Consider the following 20,180-nt stretch of genomic DNA (forward strand, 5'->3'; position numbering starts at 1 on the left):
GTCCCCTCTCCAATCATAGCTCAGAAGGCTGTAGCCACAAGAAAAGCCCCTGGTGCCACATTTGAGAAATGCTGATCTAGAATGTGAGGTGCCTAACCTAAATTCTTAGGCTGGATCTATATGAGGAAAGTGACTGGCAGAGCTATTGTGAAATGAATTATTCTGTGCTAAGTATTCAGACTAGCTCTGCCTGTGGATGTTCTGTTCAGGAATAAATGATTTTTATTTAGGAATAATTAGTCTGGTTTGTGAGCAGAGTGATTATTCCTGAAAAGTGTCTCTATAGGGGAACTTTGCTGAAATAGCTATTATAGAATAACTTATTCCACAGTAGTGATGCCAGTCAATTTCCTGTTGTAGACAAGGCTTTATTCTTCACTGCTACCCCTACCCATGACCCTCTTCACTTTTATCTTCTTCCTAAATGCATAACCTCCCAGTGAGGGTAGATTAACGTGCACTAGACCAGTGTTTCTCAGTGCCGGTCTCTGAAATCTCCTGGGCACAGTTTAGGAAGGCAGCAAGCCGGCCCGTGATATTGAAAACCTGAGAAACACTTCACTAGATAGACCATGTCAGCTTCCCCCCTCTACTGACTTGTTAGCTTGCCCATGGGATAAGCCTCAAATCCCAGTCTTGGCATGTGTCCCTGAAGTTTGCCACTGGCTAGCAGCATAAATAATTTTCAAGTTAACCTAGCAAAATTCCTTTTTCTAGTGTCTGGGCTTCCCCCAAAAGGTGTAATGTTCTTTTATTGTGGGAGCTTCCCCATTAATAAGGCTCACCGTTTCAGAGGCCAGTGTAGGCAGCAAAGCTATGCTATGTTGCAGTGTTTCTTTTGAGCTTTCTACTCCAAATGAGTCCCAGTTCTATGTTCTAGCCTGACTGGTGTGCAGTATTTTGTCACCTTTCCACTACAGGCATTCAGTTGCAACGTAAACATGCAATTCTCCTGTCTTATTAGCTGGAATTTAAAGAGTTTTCTGGTTGATATGGGAAGATATCTGGCAACTGTTGCAGTTGTTCGATAGTGAGGTAATGTCATGATCAGTAGCAGGGTGCTGTGTCACTGGGCACTGTACAAATTTGGTTAAACACAGTCCCTGCCCCAAATAGGCTGCAATTTTGAAAAGTTAACCTCCTCTAGTAGCTTTGAATATAGTTTAGGTGCATCTTGAAATGGCATACCAGGATAACCCAGTAGTGGCCCCTGATTACTCCTCCTTTTGTATCGCTTCTTACTAGAATTCTATTGCCAGCCTTATAACCACTCTTCAGGGAAGCAGTATTTATAGCAGCTGTGGCTTATAGCAATGAATCTGGAGCCCAGGAAGCTAGTACCCACTCTGCCATTGTCTTGTTTTTTGACACTAGACAAATCTCTTAATGTCTCTACATTGCAATTTTCCTGACAGATTAAAAAAAAAAATTGAATGCATACCAGCCTTTATAGAGCTCTTGGAGATCCTTCAGTGAAAGGCACTATATTAACATTTAACGTTTACTTATTAGCAGTGAAAACTGGTACTATCAGGTTTTTTTTTTCAGGGCAATAATAGGAATAACTTACACTTAGGGTGGATTTTTCAGTGTGCCAGCTAATTTAATCACTGCAGGATTTCACTTAAATTTTTTCAGGATCTAATTTTTGCACGTTCAGTACTGACGTAGGAATTTAGCTATGACCATTGTCAGTTAGATTTTCAGACAATGAAATTCCACGTGGAAGTTTTTTGTGGCGATATTCTCATTTCTGCTTACAGCCATCATTTTGAATAACAAACTCTGTGTTCAGAGTAAAGAATTTTGGAATGCTCAGTACCACGAATAATTGTTGTTTTCTCTTTCACCATTAGTGGTATTTATCCTTGTCTCTCCTATCAAAAGAACTAGCTTAGGGGCTTCACTATTTTTGTCCTGCTTTTCTGTAAAAACATCAATGTGCTATAGTAACACTGCTGGAGCAAAACAGACACACACTCCAAAGGAAAACCATGGAAACTAAGGATGGGAAACTTGTCTAATTTTCAAATGACGTGTTGTATCTGTGGAACATTAAACTTAATTCTTGTAGAAGCAGATGAAATTGGTATAAATTGCTTAAGCTGGTGATGATGTGGATATGAGTGTGATCAACTCCTGGACCAGTTGGGTGATTTATTCTCATGTAAAGTTGGCTGAGAAAGCTGAAAAGTAATTAATGCTAAAGGTGTTTCTCTTTAAGTCTTTCTTGCCTATGCAAAAGTTGGCACTTTGTTTACTAATTTATTTCCCAACAGCATATCTCATGCTTGACAAGTTTGAAATATCAATTACCATAATAGTTTTCCTCTCAATAGGCAGGACTTGGAATTTACTAATATTTGATCACTAGTGCAATAACAGCTGGGAGCCTGCATAAAGATAAACTTTGGGGCAGTCTGACTTTGGGTCATAGGATCAAGACGGTATACAGAGTGTTAAGAACAGCTGTTGTGTGGGCATGGAGGTGCAATGGGTTAATGCACTGACTTTTCATTGCTGAAGGTCCTGGCTTAAAATCTAGGTAGAAAATCTTTTTGGTCTCTAGTAGTAGTACACGTTATAGAACTTGGAATGATTAGTAATCTGTTTACGAGGCTCCCTGTACTGGAATATTAGAGGTATTCCAAGCTTGGGTAGAAATGCATTGGCAGAACAGAAGAGTTTAATACAAAGCTTGCCTGCACTGTGCCTTGGTCAAACCATTGGTCAATCTAGTTTTTGATTATTTTATTCACTTCTACAAAAGAGAGCTGTGCAACCCACATGTCTGGGAATGGGGTGGGGACTCTGGAAATCAAATCTTAGACTGACAATTAAATGTAAAGGTCCATGCTTCTCTACACACTTAATTTTTTTTTTTTAACATATATGCATACATACATTATTAACTTATAAATACATTTGTAAATATTTTAATTGCTGTGAAACATTAAATAGCTGTCACTTAGTGCCACCTCTGCCGTGGAAAGTGACAGCTATTGAAAAGGGCACAGCAACACTGCATCCCAGTTAGGTGGGTCTCTTTCCATTCTTGAGCAGGATGACTTTTAGTCCATTTTAGTGTGCCTGGCTTTCAAAAAAAGCTGTCCAACATTGGAGGACCTACATGGCTGAAAAGCCCTAGGACTGTAATGAGTATGGGGAAAGTTTCATTCTGAGCTCACACCTCAGTATGCACCAGAGAATAAACATAGGTGAGAGACCTTATAAATGCTGTGGAAGTGGGGAAAGCTTCAGTGATTGCTCATGCTTTATTCTCCACAAGAGAATCCCCTTGGAAGAGAAACCTTATTTATGTACTAAATGTGGCAAAAACTGCAGTTAGGGCTTGTACCTTCCTATCCACCAGAGATCACTCAGTGGGGAGAAATGCTATTTATGTACTGAATGTGGGAAAAGCTTCAATCATGGCACAGACGTTTTAGAAACATCGGAGAATCCATACACAGCAAGAATTCTGTGAATGCTGGCCGAGCATCAATCAGACCTTATTAGGCACCTGAGAGCGCACACTGTTGACAATGTGGGAGAATGATCTGCTCCTACAAATAGAAAATACTTAATTGAACATTATTTTAGGAGGGGGAATGTTGCAAAACAAATTATAAGGGAGGTGGGTGCCCAACTTCTGTTCCCAGGTCAGACACTAACTCCAGCCTGTGACATTGGGCAAATCACTAACCACTCTGTACCCATTTTCTTAGTCCCTCTCAAGGAGGTAGTCAGGCTTTTCAAATCACTTAAAGAAGGGCAAAATAGTAGTAGTAGGTAAGGTTTTAGCTTAACTCAATAACATAATTTGAACTAAAATAACTTAATTGGAACCAAACTTTCTATTCAGTAACTAACACAATTGAAGATTCCTGGTTTGAAACTTGGTTATTCATTTTCCTTTTTTGCCCTCTGACTTGCATCTCTCGCTCTGCTGCATTGACATTCATGGTTAGTGGTGAAAAATTACACCACTACAAGGTTCCTTGTAGGAGAGGCATGAGCTTAGCAACCATCTTAAAAGGTGATTAGCTGTCTGCAGGATATTATAAATAATGTCTTAACTGGATTGCTGTCTTAAATGGTAGAGTGATTACTGTATGGTTTTAAAGAAGGCTAAACGCAAATTAAGATTTCATTCTATAGCTTCTGATTTGCTTCAGTTACATGTGGTAGGAAAAATTCAGAGGCAATTGGGCTGGTGGTGCAAGTTACACAATTGTAAATGGATGCAAGGGAGTCTAAATTGGTGAAATTTACACAACAAAGTCCAGGAAGCTGTAAATTAAAGGTGTGTGCAATTCAGGTAGCCTAATTTAACTTCAATCTTCTGTTGGTTGCTTGTAAGAAAAACAATGCATTTGATTTGATTTTTATCTGATGTCTTAAACTGAGGACTTCTCTGATCTGTATAGATGTTAAAGTTCCATCACTCTTCACATGAATAGAAGTTTATTTCTGTCTGTGGCCAAAATTCCCTTCCAAATTAAACTCTGCTGTGCAGCACCTCTGTCTACCAGTTGGTTTTCTTTCCGTCTGTCTGTCTGTCTGTCTTTCTTTCGGAAGAGAGGTAAATATTGGGGTCCCCTGAGGAACTATCCTGGGACAAGTGCTGTTCAATATATTCATGAATGATCTGGAAAAGGGGATACAGTGAGATGTCAAAGTTTGCAGACTATACTAAATTACTCAATATAGTTGGGTTCCAAGCAGATGGCGAAGAGTTTCAGAGGATCTCAGAAAACTCGGTGACGGAGCAACAAAATGGCAGATAGATTCAGTGTTGATAAATGCAAAGTAGTGCACATTGGACAACATAATTCCAACTATACATACTAAATGATGAGGTCTAAATTAGCTATTACCACTCCAGAAAGAGATCTTGAAATCACTTTGGATAGTTCTCTGAAAGCATCTATTCACTATGCAGTGGCAGTCAAAAAAAAAAAAGCTAAGTGTTAGGAGCCATTTGGAAAGAGAGAGAAAATTACGATATATCGTAATGCCACCATATAAATCCATTGTACACCAACATTTTGAACACTGTGTACAGAGAAAGGCAACAAAAATGATCAGGGTCTGGAACAGCTTCCCGACGAGGAGAGAGTAAAAGACTGGGACTCTTCAGTTTGGAGAAGACACGACTGAGGGGAGACCTGGTAGGTCTATAAAATCATGGACGGGGCGGAGGAAGTGACTAGGGAAGTGTTGTTTGCCCCTTCACATAACACATGAACCCGGGATCATGCAAAGAAATTTAATAGGGAGCAGGTTTAAAACAAACATAAGGAAGTACGGACTTCACACAACACACAGTCAGTTTGTGGAACTTGTTGTCAGGGGATATTGTAAAGGCCAAAAGTATAACTGGGTTTAAAAAAAGAATTAGATAAACTCCTGGAGAATAGGTCTATCAGTGGCTATTAGCCAAGATGGTCAGGGACACAGCCCCATTCTCCGTGTCCCTAATCATCGGATTACTAGAAGTTGGAACTGGATGACATGGTGTGGATCACTCCAAGTGCCCTGTTCTGTTCATTCCCTTTGAAGCATCTGGCACTGGCCACTGTTGAAAGACAGTATACTGGGCAAGAGGAACCATTGGTTCTTATCTTGTGTTCTTCTCAGCCCAGAAATGGCTGCATTTCACTAGTGTTGGATGCAGATAGTTGTTAATAAAATTGCTTGGAATCCTTTTGGAAGAAAGATCAGATAAATATAAGATGCAGTATCTTATTGTTGAGAATATGAATGAGTGTGTCCCTAGTTAATGTTGCATACAGTGTTGCTACATGTACATCTACGCCATGAGTCTGAATTTGAATCTTAGCCCTTATATTTTTATTTGAAGTTACACAAGCCCATATTGTGTAAACTTGGTTGGCCCTGTAGTATTTCCCTCATGTCTAATCTAGTTTCTTTTTTTGTCTGGCAGCTATTGCTGTTCTTTTGTCCAAATGAATTTGTGATGGTAACAAATGGATTTATTACACAGTGTGTATCTAGATTTGCTTACAGGCTTCTTCAGTATGGGGTGTAGTGATGGTATAAATTAGCTTGATCAAGAAGGTAAATTAATTTCCCTTTTACCCTCTGTACCCAGTCAGATGATTTGGGTTATGTTTCCTTCCATTTACACTGACGACTGAGTCCATCTATAATACAGCCTTCTTCCAAGATGTAACCAGTTTCTAACAGGGCTGACTTCACATACAGTTTACATCCACGCACAGCATGATTAATACATGGTTCCAAACTGTGTGGGTGTATCTTGTTTACGACCGTTACGGCTCTGATTACATGATTGGCAGGCTGTAAGCAGATTCTAACAGTAATCTTCGGCTGTGCAGGCCACCTCTCCTAACCATATCTGCTACTGGAGTAGTCAATCCTCCTACTGCCTGGCTGTCTGTGCAGGAGGACATCCCTATGTGGAAAAACACCCACAGTGCTCTGTGTTCAGGGTCAGCAGCTTAGACACTATAGGACGTTTCTCCAGATTTTTTTCAGGGCACGCTGTCATATACACCACTGAACAATATTTTTGATACATGGTTGTGAGCATGATGTGTAGATTTGCTGACCTAGCTATATATAACAAGTTTCTATCAGTAGTGTGAATAGGGCCTAACTGCTACTTTGTGATGTCAGCCTTAGTCTTGAAAAAAATTACATGCCATCGTATCTAGTCTGTTGCAATGTAAGTCTTGCTTCCATGAGTTCATACTCAATGGATGTCATATGTTTGAGTGTTGGGGTTTGCTAGCTTTTCTCTGAACTTTTTTTTGAGTTAAAGTTAACTATAGCTTCCTACTTCGGACCTTGCTAGGGACTATCTGTGTAATTCAAGGTGCTTTTACTCAAGTCTGTCAACACCACTCCAGTTCACCATGGAGACCCTCAAAAGTTTGGGGACCACTGTTCTAGGTTATGGTCATCATGAAAAAGTTTGAGGATCTCTGGTTTATCAGCTTCATTCCAGAGGGAAGAGACATGAAAGAAAACTTAGACATTAAGAATAGTGAGATCATTTTTGTGGATTTGCAGCTGATTCATTAACTTTAAAATTAGCTTTCTTTGGGTATCCCAGCAGATTACCTTTGAGTGTATTTGGCGCTGGGTAGAGAAGGATCAAAATTCCTGACAGATCAGATTGCAGAATTTTCATCATCAAATTTACCTCTCCAGTTGAAACAGGAAGGCTTTGTCTGTCTTCCAGTATATGTGGGTGTTTGTTGGACTTTGTTGAGGGGCCTGTCTATTTCCATGAACTTTTTTCCTACATCTGTCTGAATAAAAAAGAACCAAAATACGTCATCTTATAGATTTCCTCCCTCCCCCCAAGCTGATGGTTAAGGGGGCATTATTCTTCATAAAGATTAGAACCTGACACACAAGGGTTTTTGATATTACCGAGTGGACTGTAGTCACACCACCAATGATAGGGTGCAGGAATGTTGTTACGACAAAAATAAAATAAAATAAAAAAAAATCAAATCAATTGAGGTGGATCCACAGAGAAACACTTTGCTGTGAATCATTTGGAAATGAGGGCAGTGTTGTTTTCACTTGCTACCTAGAACCATTTAAATGGATCTACAAGGATTAAAAGGATTTGTAAGCATCCATTCCAGCAATGATATCAGTAGTTACATGCAACAGATGCAGTGGAGTAGCAGGAACAAAGGCCTGGTAGCAGAGAGGGTAAAAGTACTTCTGTGGGAAGGATAGGACCTTTCAGCACTGTCTGTATCCTCCAGGATCCCAAAGTGTTGGGCATTCACCCTTGGGGAGGATGTTTTATGAATAGGTGTTCCTTGAACTGTGTAAGGTCTGAACTCCAGAGTTGTAAACCACTGGAGGCATGGATAATGGAGAGATACCAGTCTTCCTTAGCAGAAGCAGAAATGCATAAAGGACCACATGACACCAGTTCACTGATTTGCAGGTAAGACTGCAAACTGGTGTCTCGATTACGAGAATTGCACTGAAGTATTACGCAGCCAGAGCTATATCTTTTGGTGTGTGGAAGATCATGGTCTAAATGAGGCATCTCTCTACCATCCAGTTGTTTAAAATACCTGAAAGGAAGGATATTCTTAGCTCAACATGGTAGGTCTAATGCCCTAATATAGGTCTAGGCTTCCTAAATGTTATAACATCTCTAATGGCCAGAGTGATTTGGAGCCTTTCTTGGTGCTTGAAGGGTAGCAGCATACCAGCCCCCTCGCATTGACTTGCTGAAAATAATGCTACTTACTGAAATGCCAAACACCACTTCTTATAGTATCTGTGTTCTTTTTTTAAATCTTTTTTCCAAATACTGATCTGCCCCATCCTTGTTAATTAAGAATGGACTTGATTGTAACTCCAGGTGGTAACAAGCCGCCTTTGAAGCACTTTGGATGGTACTTGTTTGTTTTTAAGTGTCTTTCTCTTGCTTAGGTGATGGAAACACAGAGTAAGGATAATAACAGTCTATATCCTGGAAGGAGTTGTATCATATTTTTCTGCCAGACTGTACCATATGTAGCTTAAGACCCGCTGTAAGATATCTGGACAAAGGAACAGAAGATCCAAAATTTTAGGTTATCAGGAGTTTTTACTCTGAGCATTGGCAGTAACACTTGCCTGTATGTTAAGTGCTTTATAACTAGCTGGATGAAATGCTTATTTAGTGTAGCTGAAGTTGCCAAAGGAAAGAGCGGCTCAGCAGATAAGGCACACTCCTCTCCTCTCAAACACAGCTAGGGGGAGAGGGTGGAGCCCTCCTTGCTAGAGAGCAGGAATGTTGTAATTTGGATCTTTGTTCTTTCTTTTGATAGACATTACTGCCTGAGACAGATTCATGTTACTCAACAGATTGTGAGCTTTCTTTATTACGAGTTAGGAAAGACATGATTTTTGAATGCTGCTGCATCTGATAAGCGTATAGGGAGGTACTACATGTAGTAATAGGATATTCTGTCACAATTTTAGTAGTATTTGTCGAGTGGGGAGTATCTGGGCAAGTGTCGGAGAACAAGACAGGACCTTAAACTGTGTTTCTGCTATTCAGGATGTTTCAGACCCTCATCTTCCGGGAAATCTCCTATTGTTCTTATGGACTCTGGGAAATTACTAAAATTAATAAATTAATAAATTTGTTAGTCTCTAAGGTGCCACAAGTACTCCTTTTCTTTTTGCAAATACAGACCAACACGGCTGCTACTTTGAAACCTGGGAAATTACTGTCAACTTATTCCAGTTAAATTCAAGTTTTCCCAGATCTTGCTGCTGGAGAAGATACCTTGAGTGAAACAGTTTGAGCACTGACTTCTTTGAGGGCATAGGTGATATGAGTTGAAAGCTTTGGTAAGCGTTCTGTCCCTAGATGCTGTTTAGGAGCAAGCATAACCCCTTAAGCTATCATATGGATAGGCATCAGAGAACAAGAGAGACACTGAATTATCAGGTCAGAAATGTACCCTTGTGAAATGCTGCTGCACAGTTTTCACTAGATATATCAAAGTGAGATCTTACGTACTTTTCACATTGTGGTACATTCTCTTTATATTATATTTTAAGCAGTCATTTTTCGAAGCTAGTCCTTTGCAGGCTGTGAAATAGTCTGCAGTCCACAGTGGCTCAGACTTGGAGCCTGGAGGTGTGGTGTACTATTGCACGAGCCCAGTGAGGAAAACAGTAGAAGCTGTCTGGTCATACTTTGTTTGTAATTTTTAGGCTTGATACTAATGTCTGTCCAATGGACTGCATCAAGTAGAATTCCAAACACAGAGGAACCAGATTTATATTTACTTAGAATCTAATTGGACTGAGATTTCCTGCAGTTGTTAAAATCCACTGCCCTTCTGCTTAGTGATCAAGCATTTGAACTCCCACTCCTGAGATTTAGCTTTTGCTGGCTCAATTAATTGTTAAATGTTCCCTTTATTATAATTGTATATTGTAGTAACTGAGGAAATTGCTGCAACAGTTTGTTTAATCTGAAATCCTCCGAGTTTTATAAAAACTCCTATTAAAAAAAAAAAAAAGAAACGGAGAGGAAACAGTTTTGTTTTTAAGTGGTATGGTGGTATTTGAGTTGGAAAACATTAGTGAAATTGAATGCAGGAGTTTGGCTCCTGCCTTGACAGCGATTGGCTTGTATTTGACATTGACCCATGTGTTTGTCTGTCTTCCAGATATTGCCTTCTATTTATTCTGACAGCTTCACCAGCTGAGAGGCAGATGTGCCAGAATTTAAAAATACATATATTCTAAAGCACTTTAAATATAGACAAGTGTTTTTAGGTTGGTGAAATTACTTAAAGGCATGTGTTATGGGGAAAAATACTCAACTAGGAATTTCCATTTGAATCCTATAGTTGAGCTGTTAGATAAAATGTAATGGGATTATTTACTATGTATCTCATAGGAAATAGTATGTATGTTTTCAGAAGCTATTATTAGAGACTGACAGCCTTCCTCCTCTCAGATTTATGCACCATGGGTCTGATTCTGCATAGGGATATGCATGGGTGGACCTTTATGCCTGCCCAGGTCTTTGCTAGTTTGGAGCTTAAATTTGTTTGTATTCTAACCTGATCTGGTCCCTCCTCATTTTGAAGCTTTTATCACTGTAAATACTGAAATAGTAGTAGGTTTCAGAGTAGCAGCTGTGTTAGTCTGTATTCGCAAAAAGAAAAGGAATACTTGTGGCACCTTAGAGACTAACAAATTTATTTGAGCATAAGCTTTCATGAGCTACAGCTCACTTCATCGGATGCATAGTAGTAATAGTAATAAAATAATAAAAAAGTAATAAAAATAGTAGTAATATATCATCTTAATAGCGAGGTATTTAGGGCCAGATTTGCAGCTGTTATGCATCTGCATAACTTCAGGAGCAATGCTTATTTATGCAGGTCGATGAGATGACCCTTATTTTTCATGTTTATACAGTGCATGTCTAACTGGCTCTAAATATGTGAACAATCAAATTAAAAATAAAAACAAAAAATCAAATCCCCTCACGATTATCGTCTGAGTTAGTGGTTTGTTTGTTTTTTTTTTTACACTAAGGACCACCCTACCTCTGTTAAAACCAGCTGCTCTTAATCCACCTCTTTGAATAAAAAAGAGTAAAATAGGTCTGGGTAAATGGATGTGCCTTGCAGCATGCCAGGAAGGTCAACAAAGCATATGGACAGAACAGAAAGTTTCCCTTTGAACTTCGTTGAAGCATTTTGAACTTTGTGACATTTCCAAATGCAGTTAAGTTTGTGTTGCTGGAATTATTTACTTTTGTTCTTTTTAATATCTTGTGGTTGTAGTTTGCTTTTATTCTCAGCATTTGATATATTATGAAAAATATGTTAATGTAATAGAGCAGATAAGTAATTCTATGGTGCAAAAATAATCCCACTGTAGATCAAGTGACTAATATTGGCTACTTACCTGTACATATAATATAGGCTCTCTAGTTCCTTTTACAGAGCACATCGCTATACTCTAACGTGATATTTAAATTGAAGACAGAATACAACAAGCAGCTGTTAGACTTCTGTAATTATATTTCTGTAGTCCTTTTGCAAGGAAGAGCATTGAAGTAATGTTTCTGTATGGCCTATTAGCAGAAATAAAATACATAAACTGAACTTGAAAAGGGAAAGATAGTTATTTCATGTTCTCTCTAAATGTGGCAGGCATTGTTCTGTCTTGTTTTTGTATAGGGGACAGCTGTTAATATTTGACAGATGGAGTCTCACTTAAGACTGATCAATAGAGGTTGATGCTGAAAATGGTTTCTTCTTGCTTTTGTTTGGCTATCTGCACAGATCCTGAAAAATGATGACATGGCGGTGGGGGAAGGGAAAGCAGAGAGGTTGGGAGTTTGTAGGAAGGGCTTAAATGTTAATCCAATATGTCATTTTTCACATTGTCCATTTATGTTAATATGTAAAACGAAGAGAGTGCTTAATGGATTCTCATAGCAAATGAGTCATGTGCAGTGCAGAATTTAAGACAAGGTGATCATTCTCTGTGGGCATTAGTCCTTTTTGATATCTTCAGCCCTGCATGTCCTATCACAGTGCATCTTTTTGATTTGCTATCATTGACTGTTAGTGAAATCTGATTAAAAATCATCAGTACACTGGAAGCTTTGTAAATTTGCATGACATTATACAAAGACTGAGTAACATATGCTCCCTACCCCAAATAGCTTGCACTCTAAAAATAATATAAGATACCTTGTAAAACTAAAGTATTTTGTGCTTTTGCAGGGTCTAGAGTGAAATTTCACACAAAGACCTTACCGTTAGGTTTTTGGTACATGGCAGCAGCAGCTATAATTGAAAAGTGGTGGTTTAATTACCATAGATACTCATGGTGCACAGATACCAGGGGTTTTGAAAATTGCATTAGGGAATTACTTTTGCAGTAGATGAACATAGGAAGATTGCAACTCCTAAACAGAATAACACTTACTAATGTTTCAGAGTAGCAGCCGTGTTAGTCTGTATTCGCAAAAAAGAAAAGGAGTACTTGTGGCACCTTAGAGACTAACAAATTTATTAGAGCATAAGCTTTTGTGAGCTACAGCTCACGCATCGGATGAAGTGAGCTGTAGCTCACAAAAGCTTATGCTCTAATAAATTTGTTAGTCTCTAAGGTGCCACAAGTACTCCTTTTCTTTTTACTTATTAATGTGGAATACAGTACATCTTTATAAAACTAGGTAAATGGAAATCTGAGTTAAAAACACTACTAGGAGTGAGTTTGAAGAACTGTAAAGGTGGGGAATTCTTTGAATCTGGCATTTTTCAAGAAATGAAGCTGGCAGATTGTTTTTTGTTGTTGCGGTATTTCATGGTCTTTGAGACTTGAAGTTTACTGTTTAGCCTTAATAGAAAGTTGCACCAGTCTTGGTTAGCACATCATTCTGAAATTTCATGGGGAGAGATTAATTTCTTCTGTCATCTGTGAATTAATGAAGACTATACTATCTTGCAATTAAACTTCAGAATGTAGGTTTTGTAAAACAGTAGCTTTTCAATACTTTTATTAGTATATTAAAGAAAAAAGGCAACCAGCGTGGTGTGTGGATTGTAAAAGTTGACCTGCAATTTTGCAAACCAAACACATTTGTATAAGTGCGTCAAAATGAATGCATTAAACTGACTATAATTAAGTGAAACTGTTATTCTGTTTTAATTGTTCAAATGGAATGTGAAATCAAGAGGTAAATACAGTTTAAACATTGAAAAGAAAACTATATTTTAAAAATTCCATTTTAACTGTCTGCTGAGCTGGTAACACTGGGAAGGTATAAATAATTTAACAGTATTCTTTTAATTGTACTTAGAATATTTTCCTCCTGTAACATGGTCATACCAGGCAAAAGACCGTTGTGGTGTTGGTCCTCCTTTCATCCTATAAAGGTTGTATTGAGCCATTGATAACCAGAGGCAACAGGTTTGTCACAATGAGGAGAGGTCTGAGAGTATATGTGCAGAAAACCAGCTACAGAGGGAAATATTACCACTCTATCCAGATAAACAGGCATGGCTCTGCCCAGTCTTCCTCCTTCATTTAAAAGTCCAAGACATTATGGATGGTTTCATCAAAAGCTTTTCTTCTGGTATTGTGTTGTAACAGGGGTGCTGATCTTATCAAACTGGAAGTCTTTCCAGTTTTGGTGACTCAGGTGTAGAACATTGTGTTCTTCTTCAGGTGATGGTCCCTATGTGTATTCCATACATGGGATACACGTGTGCACCATGCTCCTGATTTATGGAATTTTTCACAAACTGTGTCTATTGGCCTATATACGCACTGTTGCTCTCGTGCTCTGAACTGAGAGCATAAAAAGTGGTGCGGGCCGATGCTGCTCTGGTTCGTTAGTGCTGCTGGATGGTCTGAGTTGGTATCTTTGGTGTCCTTGGCTCCTTTTTTACTGGAGCAGTTTTTAGTAATTTTAACAGTCTTTATAGTATATTTTAACACAGTATAATTAGATAAAACAGTATAATTAGATTAAAAGGCAATGATATCACTAACAGAGCTTTAACACCAGTGAATCATCATCAGTTCTGGCATTTGTTTTTGTTCCCCACCTGGGAACTTTCTCCCCAAGAAGTCTGAGATTACGCCCAGGGTCCTGGGGTTCAAAAATTGTTGCCTGCCTGTGCTCCTTTTCCTAACATCAACGCTGCCTGGGTGAGGCTCATATTTCTACCAAGTCAGCATCTGTTGCTCTTTTGCCCCTAGAACTCATGAGAGTCAGGAACTGAGACTCAAAACATCTCATGGAGAAGGCAATGAAGCCCCAGTCAAATCTAGGCTGGGGACCTCCCCCCCATGGTATATCAGTCTCACCAAGCAGGCAGCTCTCCTCTGAGCACAAGTGCAGGAACAGAGGCTAAGACTATTAAGCCTAAGAAGAAGGCTTCATATGAGAACAAGGGACACTCTAGAAGACATAAGGACAAGACATCTTTGTCTAAAACCGGTCTTAAGAGAGAGGATCTCTCCCCGACCTCATCTATGTCAGGAGAGCTGGCGCACACAGGTGCTAAGGACTTAGACCCCTGTAAATCTTATCGACATGAGAAGGGAGGTGCAGCATGATATGGATCTGATAGTTCCAATATGGGCTCCGATGGTGAAGGCTTGTGATGAAAGCTCCCATGGTGAAAGCTTCTGGTGCTCCCATCTATTTCTAGAGCTTATGCGGTGGTAGTAGTGCCACAGCCCCAGAAGGTGCTGGGCGCCACGGGGACCAGGGAAGCTCTGGTCCTGACTACTGAGCCCTGGGATGCGAGAAGAGTCCATTGGCAATCTCAGACCCACATCTCCCCGGAGGACATTTTTGCTCTTCCCTATCTGCATTCACATCTCCTAGCGGGACTGTTTCTATTCTGGGATGGTGTTACACCAGAGGAAGAGACAATCTGACAATGCAGAGGTGTGTTCCCATCCCCACCCTGCCAGCCTTGAGGCGCAACCATTGGTTCTGCCAGAGATAAGGGATCCAGCTTTTTCTTCCGATGAGTCTGAGGCCCTGCAGGAGTCTCTGTGGCATCTGGCAAGAGGTGGCATATAATAGGAGCCCCAGAAGATCCAGGTTCTGTCCCACGACCAGATAGGATTGGCCAAAAGAGAAGTGCCATGGGGAGGGGAGTGTCCTCTGCCAGTTGTACCATCCTACTGGCAGTGTTTGGGAACTGTGGGAGCCCTACCCTAGACACCCAGATTTGGTGCAGTAGTCCTGTTTGACATCGTCTGGACATCCACAACTGGAGTATTCGGAAGGGGAATGTGAACTGGATCCACTGGTTCTGATTGTTCTGGGAGCAATCCTGTCATTGTCCCTGGATGAGGTGGTTAGTCTGTGTCTCTGGCACGTGACGTTAAGCAATATCAAGAGCTCATGCAGGGTGGGTGCAAAGCTACAGATTCAGCTTGAGGAAGTTCAGGAGCCTCAGCATAGTTCACTAGACATTCTTTAACTTTCTGGACCCAGTTGAGTATAGATGCCAGGTGTTTTTTGTCATCCTTGTTTTTCATTCATTTTGTCCAAACAGGTGTGTATAATATTAAGACTTTTTTTCTTTTATAAGAATAAATAAATATAGAGAAAAGGCATCCTGTTGAAGCAGAATAATCTGCTATAAGATCAGCATTACAGCAGCTGCACTAATTTTGTTCTGTATAGAAGGCATTTCAAAGCCACTTACAGTTTAAACAATGGCAAAATCTCCCATTTCATTTTAGTAAACAAGTACTATTTAACCATTTTAGATCCAAATACCTTATTCAAAGCTGCTGTGTTTGACTGTAAAAATGGCAGGTGCATGGGTACCAAATTGCCAGACAAAAGAGAGAGTAACTGAGAATTTGACATAAATGTTCTTTGCAGCACAGCAATCTTAGAAGGGACAGAGAATGCTGCTATTTTAAACATAGAATAAAGTGGAAATCTACCCAATCAGAGATTTGAAATCACTGAAGTGATGCATTCACTGTTTCTGATCGGGGTGCTCCAACAATTTGGAAAATGGCACACTCCTTATCCGTTTGCCTAATCAGGTACTCCATCTATCAGGTGATAGGCTGGGGAGATTTAGAATAGATCAGGTACTCACATAAATTTTTTCCTGAGGATCTCAAAGGGCATTGCAAACCAATCTCTTACAATCCCAGTTTAGATTTTCTTTTTAATAGCTTCTCCTCCTCATCTTACCTTTCTAAGTGACTCTTGGAGTTGGTGGTACAGTGGAATTGAACCCAAGTGTACTGATTCCTTGTTTCCTGGCATTTATATGAACATTTACATAACAGACCATGGCGGCCTAAAAGGAGAATTTCTAATCTGTTGAGAATCAATGTGCATTTAAAAAATCTTTGTGAGCGTTTTATTTACCAAATATATATCAATGACTTTTTTAGAGGCATTTTGGAATCTCCAATCAGTGTAACTCAGTGCCCCTCTTCAGTTTTTCCTATGAGAAATACAAAAGTCTACTACTAAATGCATATCTTTTGCATAAGTCCTACGCATCCAATGTTTGTCCATGAAAACCTGTTCATATTTTCATGTTTGGGGATGTTAGCTTTGAAGAAAGCTAAGGACTCTGCCAGACCACTCTCTAATTCAGTCAGTTATGTAAATATAAATTACATTATTGTAGCACTTTTCATTCTAAAGGATCTCAAAGCATATTATAAACTCCATAAAGAGCAATTGAAATGTGACTACTTCTGGTGGGGGAGAATGGCAGCTAAATAGATGTTTGGAAAAAGCATATTTCACAACAGCCGATAGGAGTCTCTGCCAACGATGTTGGAGTAAATGCCTGCTATCTTTCTTGAAATGTTACATGGACTCACTGATATTGATGCAGGGCAGAAAGGACTGACCTTTTAATGACACAAATACAGTAACTTAATCTACCTTTGAAGGAGGTGGTGTTGAGTCAACTGAGCTCTTAGGCTTTCTGGAACAGCCAATCAGAGTAGGATATTTCTAATCTGAAGTTGGGACAGTTTAGACATTTCCCCTGTCTTGTACATTTGTAGGGGGGAGGAGACACCCAAAAATCCATCAACAAACCATTCTGGTGTGAATTAGTGACTGTGCATCCTTAACTTTGTTTTTGTCTCTTGGTATTTTCTGGCTCCTGATTGCTTTTCTGTAGGAAAATCAAAGGTGTATCAGAACCAAACACCAGATCAATCTGTATGTTAGTGTTGCAAGGGGAGCCTTATAAAATATTGTGGGCATGCATAGACAGTGCCAAAAAAATAAGTGGTGTGAGAAATCTTGTAGCTTGATGCTTGAACTGCAGAACGGTTGCTTTTATAAAATTGGGAACTGTAGACTACAATTAACTGTCATTAATTTTGTTGAATAGAAATATGTTCCATTTACTGTACAATCAGGGGCCAGGCTTGAATGAGTTTAAATAGATGAAATCTAAATTATACTGACAGTCCATTAAATAGTAGCAGAAACCTCTTAAAGAAAATGGATTCACCATGATACCGGTTTATAATAAAATCATTTGCCAAATAAGAACTGCAACCCAGGCGTCATGAATACTCCTGTGTATTTCAAGTGAGCACTGCAAATTGGTTGAACCATTTATTGCTGAACCAGGGCTCCAGCACATTGTTTTCTGACAAAGAGCCAGCAGTGTTGCTTGAAATCTGCTTGGCAGGAAGTGACACTAAAAGATCAGACTAGCAATTTGTTTGTTGTCAGCCATATGGGGGAAAGAGGTAACTTTATACCTCCCTACCTGTCACTGCTGATATTTTTCTCTTGAAAACCATGCATAGCATGTTCCCAGTGCATTCCTCTTTGTATTTGTTCCTAAAACTTAAGTTATTAAAGCAGCACACTGTTCATATGGCTGTAAAGGTCTGTTGGTGTTTCCATTATTGACCCATATTTTAAGGGATTTGATGAGCTGGCCTCATTCACAGGGGTCAGGATTCGCTGAACATGGAGAGAGGGTAATTTTCATACCAATTGAAAGGTATGCTATATTGTAATACTAGCCTCTGTGGATATGTATTTTTCGGGGTATTGAATGTTTATCCTCCTTGTTACACAATAAAGCAGTTATAAAGAGTGTGGTGTTCTTAATGTACTGTCGTTTGATTGTGAACTTGGCTATTGCAGATATTTGTGTTGTCCTCCTCATGGCTGTTCTATTTATTTATTGTGCTAAGTAAACAGTAGGTGCTTTCAGAGAGTGTGGAGATTATATCCTTGTCTCAAAGAATTTATATTGTAAATTTGGTCCCTATTTAACCCTCCTCCCCAAATCCTTAAACTTGCATTACATTTAAAACAGTGAAGTAAACCAGATCCTTCTAATGAGACTATTGCTTTGATTTCCAGGACTTCTCAGGAGACTGTACCCTTCTAGGATTCCTCTGACCAACACTATATTTATATTGCAGTACTGCCTAGATGCCCCCTTTTTGCTGAGCACTGGACACACACACACAATAAAAGATGGCCCCCGTCTGAAAGTTTGAGATGAGGGACAACGGGTATGTGACAGGTGGGAAGCACAAGGTTACAGTGAGATCATTGTGATTAGTGTAATAAGCAGTGATCTCAGCACATCAACTGGCTGGCCATTTTCCTTTTATGTTGAAGTTGCTAAGAAGGGAGAACGTTAAAGAACCGACTTAATCTTTTGAGAACATGAAACTTTCAATGCTATATATCTGATGGAAGAGAAAATGAGAGGGACTCTGGACAGTAGGCAGAAACTGAGATGTTAGTGCTGGGAAATGTATTTATGTTGGAGCTCAAATTGCTTTCAGCTAGACTTCGAAAGCTAAGGTTGCGACCGTTCAAGTGAAAGCAGGAGGTTGTACATGTTCCATGTCGGTGGCTTTCAAGGAATATATTTTCTGTGGAAGAAAAGTGCAGCGAGGAGAGCCTCAGGCTTTTATGCTTGGATGATGCAAGTGTTGACTCATATATTAACTAAAACCTGCAAGGCTCCTAACTGTGATGGTGTTTACTATGTGCAGTACGTTATTAAAGGCAGAAAAGATTCATGTGCTGAGGTTTATATTTTTCCTTTTACAAAGGGCTTCTGAAGCCTACGTGTTCTAGCTCTGATTTTTTTTAAAGGGTCTTTTAGCACGTAAGCAATATCCTTTGGAATGGGGACACTGGGATGATCACCATAAGCTCAAAGGTATAATGAATCAGTGCCATGTGTCATGGCAATGTTTTCTGGCTCCAAAGGTTTGGTGGGGGGGATTTAATAGATAGTAATTTAATTTATAATGGTTCACATGAAAGAAAAAAAAAAAAAAAAGAAAGTAGGAAGATATACTGGTTGCAGTAGACAGGCAGTGAATCCCATGGGGCACACCATAGGAATATTGATCCTCTTTCATTGCAATGATGTAGGCTATGATGTATGATTGCAATGATGTAGGCTAGCGCCCCCCGCTCTCCACCTCCCCACCCCGGCTATAGAATCTGCCAAGTCACCACCAGCAGAACTGTGGTGGGTAATAGTCTAGATCAAACTACCTATCTTTATTACATGTCTGAGGAGAATGTCTCCTGCTGTAAGGCTTTCTTCTTGCACTTTGATGAGAAGATTGAACAGATTCACAGCAATGGTGCTGGAACTGTGGGATTAATGCCCATAGCCTAGAGGACAGATGTCCCATTGCTGACTAAAGGTAAATTAGTGGACAGCTTCTCCAGCCCTTTACTGACTGAGTGTAAATGCCTCCTTGAAGGGAGGGCAAGCCTTTTTCAAATAAATAACCCTGGGCCGCAACAGTTTCTTGAACTTTCCCTTTAATGCTGTTGCAGATGTCAGCGGAGAAGACACTTGTACCAATGGTGATGTGGTTGTGTTGTGGGACAGAGGTGGTCAGAAGCAGATGAACAGGAGGAAAGTTGAGGGATAAAAATGGAGGGCTGTGAAAATAGGCATGGAAGTCTTTAGAATGCAAGGATAGTAGTTTTGAACTGGTCCATGAAAAGAACAGGAAGTCCATGGAGAAGTTGCAACTTGGCACCATTATTGCATGCTTCCCATGATCCTTCTCCATGCGTGAGGTGGACAGAAGCATTCTGTTCTGTGTGGCTGGACTGTAGCTAGCTAGCACTGGAAAAAGATTGCAATAGT

The 20,180-nt window shown here is 39.7% G+C and overlaps 1 protein-coding gene across 6 annotated transcripts in view; it reads left to right on the top strand.

Annotated features, from left to right (window-relative positions):
* The window catches only part of RERE (arginine-glutamic acid dipeptide repeats), a 417,871-nt gene that overhangs the window by 136,216 nt on the left and 261,475 nt on the right, over nucleotides 1-20,180 (top strand). The gene's annotated exons all lie outside the window — the stretch shown is intronic.

Source organism: Dermochelys coriacea, chromosome 18 (assembly GCF_009764565.3).
Source record: "Dermochelys coriacea isolate rDerCor1 chromosome 18, rDerCor1.pri.v4, whole genome shotgun sequence".
Classification (NCBI taxonomy): domain Eukaryota; kingdom Metazoa; phylum Chordata; order Testudines; family Dermochelyidae; genus Dermochelys; species Dermochelys coriacea.